This window comes from Corythoichthys intestinalis, chromosome 4 (genome assembly GCF_030265065.1).
Source record: "Corythoichthys intestinalis isolate RoL2023-P3 chromosome 4, ASM3026506v1, whole genome shotgun sequence".
NCBI lineage: Eukaryota > Metazoa > Chordata > Actinopteri > Syngnathiformes > Syngnathidae > Corythoichthys > Corythoichthys intestinalis.
The window spans coordinates 34,454,658-34,463,943 of NC_080398.1; the positions used below are offsets into that span (position 1 = coordinate 34,454,658).

General features: G+C 41.5%; 1 protein-coding gene across 1 annotated transcript in view; it reads left to right on the forward strand.

The window, feature by feature from the left end:
• crppa (CDP-L-ribitol pyrophosphorylase A) overlaps positions 1 to 9,286 on the forward strand; it is a 42,210-nt gene that overhangs the window by 30,359 nt on the left and 2,565 nt on the right. The window lies entirely within an intron of this gene.

Genomic DNA, 9,286 nt, shown 5'->3' on the forward strand with positions numbered 1-9,286 from the left:
TTTATTCTTGTTTAAAAATAATTCGGTGGGGCAGTAACATGTTTAAAACTTATCATAATTCTTACATTTTGAAGTGCTTGAAAACCATTTATAAATGATACTTTGGTGAAAAAAGTGAAAAAACATGTCATATATATGTATCTTTTTTCCAATGTAAAATCTGAATAAATGCATTGAACACGCACAAAAAAATGGGGGGGGGGGGGGCTACTTCGCGGTTTTCACTTATTGCGGCGGGTTCTGGTCCCCATTAACCGCGAAAAACGAGGGATTCCTGTATTTCTGAAAAGCTTTAAGAAGCAAGAGTCATTCCCACCACTCGTCGGGCCGGTGTTGTGCCGACACCGGCCGTCAGCTCAAGTCCCAGCCGAAAATAACGCGTCTAAGGCGGACGACGGGAGCGATGCGATGCGAGGCGACCCCTCAATCCGAGAGCATGCCGCTTAATTTGACTCAACAGTGTATTCCTCCTTTCTATTACCGCTAAATACACAAGCTTGACGCCAATTTAACGGGAGCTATTTTTTTTCATGGGAGATTTTGCTAGCTCTGGCAGTGTTCAACGCAAGCTGCAACGAACGGCAGTAACTTTTTTATATCGCAAAATGTGAAAACGATTGAAACCATTACTCACCAAATTCAATCTGCTGGCAAATACAGGCAAGTGTGTATGCTGCGCTCTGGTCTGCCCCGGTGTGGATAAGGCCTGCTTTTTGTTTTCGCAGCTATGCAATGCCACCCAAAGGCTCTCCGAACACTCCATGTTCACGTATGGAGTGCGCGCGTTTGGAATAATGGAACGCACCTTGGGCCGATGATTGGTTCTCGTCAGCGAAGCATCTAGAAGGATTTGCTGACTGTCCAAGTGTCACTTATAAAAAGAACCGATTTCTTAAGTGCTCAGTTTACGTACTAAGTTAATCACATGATGATAATAATAATGTAACGTTGATAATAGTCAACCGTTTTATCAGATTGAAATTCTTTATTTGTGGAAACTTACTGTACTACACGACTGCTATCTGCCGCAGCCAACGCACATATATCCCCCGCCAGAACAAACGTAAACACGGAAGGCACGTCCCTCGCTCTCCCGCACCTCCCTCACCCCTCTACGTCATGCGGTGCATTCAGGAACACATGCTAACACCCTCGCCACATTATAACTCGATTCGTTACAATAATAATAATTAAATAAAACCTCCCGACCCCCCCTCCTCCTCCCAAAAAGAATTTCTCCTCGGATCTACGCAATTCACGTAGGTCGCCATTTTTGACTTCAAAACGGCGAATTTCGCCGAAAGGTGAGAGATTTTCATGCCTGATTGTGATATTAATATTAGAAGAGTTTTCACCAGATAACTACAATAAAATAAAATTTTGTTATCCCTTGGGAGCGTGCCCTCAGCTTGAATAGCTCTGTTTGGGAAAGGCCTGAACAATATTAGAAATAAATGAAAATTAATCATGTCATAGAATTCATATGAGGGAGTCCACTCAAATTCACGCACGCTTTGACACGCTACCGACAACAGCCTCTCACTTACACAATGAATGAGTTGGCACAGCATACTTCAGCCTGGACTGCAAGTTTAACGTTTAACACATTTGTGCCTTTGGTCGTGGAGCTAACGAGGGTTCTCAGGCTAGATCAAAGCTACAAACCTGTCAATCACCGTTAACCAGGGGTGAAAATGAGCCGGAACGCACTGGATCGGCATTCCGCCATAAAATACGATGGCGGAACGCCGATATGGCATACGGTGCTTTGATCCCGAAAATATGACGGCAACTGTCAAAACCCATTTTAAAAACAAAACAAAAAAAAGGCCACCCTGCCACACACGCACCACCAATAAGAACAATCTACTAACGTCAGATTTACATCCACAGGTGTTAACAACAAGCCTGATAAAGAGCTTGTTTAGCGTCATCCGTTTTCAGATTTTTATTCTTCATTTATTCTATGTAGTTCTTCCCAACGTCTCTATCTGACAAGTTGCGTTGCCTGTAGCCCTTTTCACACATACTGTATATCCAGGGAAATTCCCGTATAAAGTGACACGGGAGTTACTCTCGTCATTGCTTTCACGCATGAAAAGATGTCTCGAGAATGAAGCAGGTTCGACGCTTTCACGGACTTGTCCCGTGTTGCCTGCTGGCGCTCTCTGTGCGTGGAGGGCTGCTGGCGCAATTTTATAACCTGGACATTACGTCATTTTTGGTCAGCATTGGTTGTCACAATGTTGGTCGGATCGTGTCGTGTTTTGTTCCGGAGGGAGCGTTCCCGACGTGTAACTGCAACCAATTTAAGGTCATGACTGAGGTCGGGCCTGAAAAATCCAGCCCGACCAGACCCGGGTCCGCGGGTATTATAGCCCGAGCCCATTCAATTAACCTGATTTGTAGGCCCGAGCCCGATAAAAACCTAAAAATTCTATGTATTATTTGTGAGGACTCAGGAGGAGGAGGAGAGGGAAGGGATGCGCCAATCAGACCTGGACAAAGCACTGCTTGCTGCTTGGAAAAACGTACTGGTTGCATTTTGTGTGATCAAATTTGGTGACAATTGACAATGCCTGTGCATAAAAGCCTGTCTTTTGCAACAAATTCTCAGATGGCAGAAAAAAACGCAACTTTTCTTAATGTTTAAATAGTCTACATATTTTTATGATCATTATAAATGCATTTACACAATGAAATAACGCTGGAAAAGTTGGTTAAATGTAAATAAAGAGATCCGGTTTTGCCGTCTTGCAGAGGTGAATATTAAAAAGAGGGCGCATGGCACGCTATGGCTCTGCAATGACCATACAGTGCCTTCTCTTTTTTCCAAATTATTATTATTATATTTCCAAATATTTGATAACAAGTATTCCTTAGTTAACATTCATACATCGTTACAGTATACATATATATATATTTATTTTAAAAAGTTAGCGAGAACCCTTGCCCGACCCGAACGTATCATTTTGTTATGTTTTTAGTTTAACTTAGCTATTTCCAGCTTGCCCTGTTTCCTTTTTAGCTTAGCCTTGCTTTCACGCACACCAGGAGAAAACCAACGCAGCATGGTGAGAACATGCAAACTCCACACTGGAAGGTTGGAGCCCGGGATTGAACACTTGTTGATCTCAGAACTGTGAGGGGAACATGCAAACAACTGTGAAACCTGTTGTGTTTTATTGTGTGTTACATTTATAACTGTGCCAAAAGCAGTTTTAGCATTTCGGAGGTTTAACTCTAGCCACTTTCACCCCTGCCGTTAACGTTAAGTACCAAACACCAACTGCACTGGTGACTAGAGGCGTGCGAAATTTCCGATTCTTAGATTCAATTTCTACTAGTTTTGTGTTTTAGTGTCCCGAAGGACTGGATAGCTTTAGATGTTTTTGTCTCAAGACAGAAGTCATTGAGTTGTAATTGGTTGTGGACTCGCACAATATAGCACATGTGCAAAGAATAAAGCTAAATCTTACGGCTTTTCTAGGCAAGAGATCTCCAGATGTGTGAAACCCGAGCGCCCGACGTTCATACCAGTGTGTTTGCGCAGCTTTGATTTGTCAGATTAAAAAGATGCGACTTGTTTCCGGTATGAAAACAGACGAGTAGAAAATTGTGTTCCAAAATAAAAGTGGAGTTTAATATACGCGATATATTTGTGTACATTGCCTCTCATTCTTAGACGTTTCTGACCACCCAAGTTCTTCTGTCGTAGTGTCACGGGAGAACCAGGAATTATGCGCAGGCCTCATTAAGGAATGTTTTTTCCGAAGTCACCTTCCTCTTTTAGTCGCATTTACATCAGGAGAGAAGGAAGAATAATATTTAGACGTGTTTATTCAAACCCAAGAAAATGCAACCAGATGCCCCAAGTGCCAACATGTCCGAAGGATTGGTCGGGATCCGCAGCTACGTCAATACACAAATGCTAACACAACATTACGCTCCAGTGGAAATCCTGATGAACACTCACCACCCAATGTGAATTTTGGGTATTTCCACCAGAGGAAATTAGCTACAACTTCTGAATACAAAGACTGTGACAATTTTCACTTGTGTTCCAGACACAGTTTTTGGCAAGGACAACCCTAAACCAGGCGAAAGTTGATGGGTGGCCAATCACTTCAAACTATCATACACAAGCTATCCGAAAGCCACTTTTCCCCATAATATGTCCCGACAGCTTGTCTCCAAGCAGCCGCAGATAAGCTCGGGGTTTGGAGTTCATGCATGTTCCACGTAATTCCTTGATGAGATGATTTACAAAGATAAGGAATTCAAAAGCTTCAGTTTCGGTCGCATTAATGCCAAGCTTGATTTATGTCTGGAAAACCACTTTCCACTGCTTCTGACAGTTAGATATATACCGTAAATGGTCTCTATAAGCCTATTTGAGAGCTTCATTGGGATAGTCAAAGCCATGTGTGGATGTCTGATGAACTGAGACTTGACAAGAAGGACTTTGGTAACTGACTATGATACAGACAGTAGGAATCGACAATTATTTTGGGAGTTGATTAGAGCGCTGGTTCTTAACCTGGGTTCAATCAAACCCCAGAGGTTCGGCAAAGGTTGACAACAAGGTTGAGAACTTGTCAAGGTGGCGTTTTAGACCAGGTTTTGAAAATGTTTGCCCACGATTTACAGGCATTTCTCTCAACTGCTAGTCCTCTATCTCACGCGGTGTGAAATATAAGGCCCGCGGGCATCAAATGTGATCTATGTCAAAATCACACAGATGAAAAAACAGTGTCTGCTTTAACTAAAACTACCCAAACATTTTTTAATTTTCATATTTCAATGAGGATAGTATTAGGGGTGTGCCATCTTAGGCCCCCCACGATTCGATTCGATTACGATTCAGGGGGCTACGATTCGATTCTTGAACGATGATCACGGTATTGACGATCACGGTTATCACGATTATCGATTCATCGTACATTACTAATTAATATAGTAGACCAGGGTCCCCAACCTTTTTTGCACCACGGACCGGTGTTATTTGGGTCTTTTTTTTCACGGAACGGTGTTCTGACAAATTTCGCAACCCATCAAAAATTGCGTAACGTTAAACATAGCTGCAAAATGCGCAAATGCAGCGATTCCAAAGAAAACACTACAAACTTTCTTGAAAGAAAGGAATATTAACTTACGTTTGATCATGGAAGGACTTGTAGAAAAGTTCTCCTCAGATTCATCCTGCCATGTAAGCTGCACACAACAACTGCACACCACGCTCACCATTAACGACTTCGCCTTGTCGTTAAACATTAAGAAGCCCGCTTCACAAAGATACGATGTTGAAAATTGTAGCAAGGTTTTCAATGCTCTTGTCGCGTTGTCAGGATATTCCAGAATGACTTTAATCCAGAACCTCGGTAGAGTTGTTGTCTCAAATGTACGTTTAATAAGGTCGCCGTCATTTGCGATCTCTACAAGTTGATCTTCCTGTTGCACAGACATGCTCGAATCACTCTGTTTATTCACAAACGGGTCACGAATCCACTCCTTCGCAGTTCGTGGGTCTTCGAGGTTGTAGGCTCGTCAGGTGCCCTTTTCGCCGTAAAATATCCTTTTCGCCGTAAAAATATCTCCAAAGACGTCTGTTTTCCAGTTATCTTCGCTCGTGTGGGGGCTAATTATTTCCGGGAACAAATGTGCTGCGCCCGCGGCTTAGTAATACGTTATTATCGAGGACAAGCGCACATAGATATATACACAAACAAGATGTACTGCTAGCAGTCCAATCAATGGACTTCTATGACGACATTGTAATCTATCCCGTAGTATTTTATCTAGAGTAGACAGAGATATTGGTGTGGTAAGCAGGGGCACAGGGTTAATTTGGCCAGAATGCGGTCGTTATTAAATTATTATTTCTGTGCGGCCTGGTAGCAAAAGGGGTCCCCATCTGCTGGTCCGCGGCCCGGCAGATGGGGACCCCTGTAGTAGACAAACACATTTTTGTCTATTATTTATTTAAAATATCCTGATGATTCAACAGGAACGATAGAAACATGCCCATACAACAAAAACCTGTCCTTAACTCATTTGCTCCCAAAAACGTGTGAATACGTTCTATTTTTAATTGTTTCAGTGTCCCAAAGACGCATTTACACGTCTTTTACGTTTTGTTTTGTTTTTTTTCTAAAAAGACATCTCTGGGTCGTGATTCCATTATAAAGCAATAAAACTGGCCACTGGAGGGCAGTAGCGCATTTGGTAAGACCCGCAACCCGATTCAACGGCAACGAACGGCCAAGCCGCACGGTCGGGTGCCGGAGGAAGACGACCGAATAGATGCCAGGCGGCGGACGACCGAGCAGAACAACCGATAGGACACCCGGGATGCCAGGCGCTGGACGACCGAGCAGAACGACCGGGACCACTAGTGCAGCGGACAATACCTTTTAAAGACTGTGCTGCTTGCGAGCAGAGCCTGCAAAGACTCAAAAAAATTCAAACGGTGATGAGGGAAAAGTTTAACCGGCTGTCGTGGCCGAACAGCGTCATCTTTCAGCTAGTTATGTGTAAATAAATTGTTACTTTGCTATCAAAAGCTCTATTTGTATTGTTTTTATCTTATTTTGTAAAAGGAAAACATTATTCAGATGTTTGGGATGTAACTAAAGCAAAAAATAGCTGTGTATAAGTCAAAGTTTTGTTTAAAATGTATGCTTTCACAAAAAGCTCAATTCCTCCGTTTTTTCATCAGAAAAGAGAGTCTAATCTTTCTTTTGTTGGGTTCCATGTTTATATAGCAATAGAGCAGAATTTTCTGTGGGCCTTGCAAAATCAGTAAAAATCCAGAAAAACGGCCGTGAGTGAAGGGCCTTGCTCCAGTGAAAATGGCTGGGCGTGAATGAGTTAAGCTGCTTTTTTATTTATTTTTACAAGAAAGTGCAAAAACATTAACCATTTTAAAGGGAGTACTTATTTCACTCACCAATACAATAAAATGTACACAGGTGGAATGAATTCCACATTTTCTGGAAACAAAGTGTCTTTAGAAATAAGCCTTCTTTTAACCAATATACTGTTTTCACATATTTCTGTACTATTTCATATTTTTGTTGTGTTACCGCTGTACTCAATCATGGTTTTACACGTTCTGCATATGAAATACACGTCAGCAAATTAGCTTAGCGCTCGGCGATAACTATTAACACCTCAAAAACAACAATAATAAAGGCTAAAAATTACAAGGGGGTTCGTGTACTCACCTCTTGTAGACGCACATGAATCTTAGCAACACACTCAGGACTTCAACAGAGGTGATCATTTTTGGGCCAAAAAAGGAAAGGTCAAAGATAAGCAGCCAACTTAGCACAATGTCACTTACAGCTACAAATCAAGTCAGAAACCTTGGCGTAATTATTGACTCAGACCTAAAATTTGATAGCCATCTAAAGTCCGTCACTAAATCCGCTTATTACCACCTAAAAAATATAACCAGAATTAAGGGGCTTCTGACTCAACAAGACATGGAAAAACTTATGCATGCATTCATTTTCAGCAGATTGGACTACTGCAACGGTATATTTACAGGTCTTGATAAAAAATCAGTCAGGAAGCTGCAGCTAGTACAGAATGCTGCAGCCAGAGTCCTCACAAATATAAGGAAGCTGGACCACATTACACCGGTTTTGAAATCGCTACACTGGCTTCCAGTGAGTCAAAGGATAGACTATAAAATACTACTGCTCGTCTACAAAACACTTAATGGCCTTGGACCAAAATACATGGTTGACTTGTTAGATTCCTATGAGACATCTAGACCCCTAAGGTCGTCTGGAACGGGTCTTCTGCATGTTCCAAGAACAAGAACCAAGCAGGGTGAGGCAGCATTTAGTTATTATGCTCCTCACCTCTGGAACAAGTTACCCGAACGTCTGAAGTATGCTCAAACTGTTAGCTCCTTTAAATCAGGGCTAAAAACACTTTTGTTTGGCACTGCATATCCATAACTGTCTATATATTTCAACCTACCTGCCTTCTATTCCTCTTGTGCTTATCTCCATTGCTGATTTCAATGATTATTATTAGTAGTAGTTTTTGCTTTATTTTTATTTTTGTTTTATTTTTATTTATTTATTTTTATTCTGTGATTAAATGCGATCATTTGTCTTGGTTTTTACGTTGTGTTGACTTAAATGTGATTTTTATGGTCTTCATGTGATGTAAAGCACTTTGAATTGCCTTGTGTTGAATTGTGCTATATAAATAAATTTGCCTTGCCTTGCCTTCAATTGACATGACTTCAAACTACTGCTCGACATCTGAAAGATGAGGCGCAACGAAATATCTCTCTTCCCCTCTTGCTCAAAAAAATAACATGGGCACCGCTTCTGGTCCTGCCTGTCTCGTACACAATTTTTCCCCCCAGTCTTTTGAAAAAGAGTGACTCTCACTCAGTTACAGGCAGCATCCATTATAACGTGCGTACGTCCGTTAAAGGTGTCCGGGCGGCAGACGTGTCTTGAATTTCGTTCCGCTACGAGCGGCTGTCATAAAGTTATTAGAGAAAATCATCGTTTTTGAGCCTTTATGAATCGTCACGTGTCAAATCGCCATGCATGTAATAATCGTTTTTTGGGAACACCTCTAGATAATATGCAAACAATGACATAAGGGGGAAAAATAAGGAAGTGAACTATCACATTTAATATTTTGTGGCCCCTATGGCACCATTAACTTCAATCAGACGCTTCCTGTAGCTGCAGATCAGTTTGGCACATCGATCAGGACTCATCTTGGCCCATTCTTCTCAACAAAACTGCTGTAGTTTAATAATATTCCTGGGATGTCTGGCATTAATCGCAGTCTTTAGGTCATACCACAGCATCTCAATGGGGTTCAAGTTTGGACTTTGACTTGGCCACTCCAGAATGTGTATTTTGTTCTTCTGAAACCATTCTGAAGTTGATTTACTTCAGTGTTTTCAATCATTGTCTTGTTGCAGCATCCATCCTCTTTTTAGCATTAAATGTCTGACAGACGGCCTCAGGTTTTTCTGCAAAACATCCTGATAAACTTTTAAATTCATTCTTCCATTAATGATTGCAAGTTGTCCAGGCCCTGAGGTAGCTAAACATTCCCAAATCATGATGCTCCCTCCAACCTGCTTCACGGTGGGGATGAGGTGTTGATGTTGGTGAGCTGTTCTATTTTTCCTCTACAAGATGTTGTTTGTTACTTCCAAACAATTCAACTTTGATTTCATCAGTCCACAAAATATTTTGATGATGATAAATGAGCAACAATGTTTTTTTTTTTAAACAGC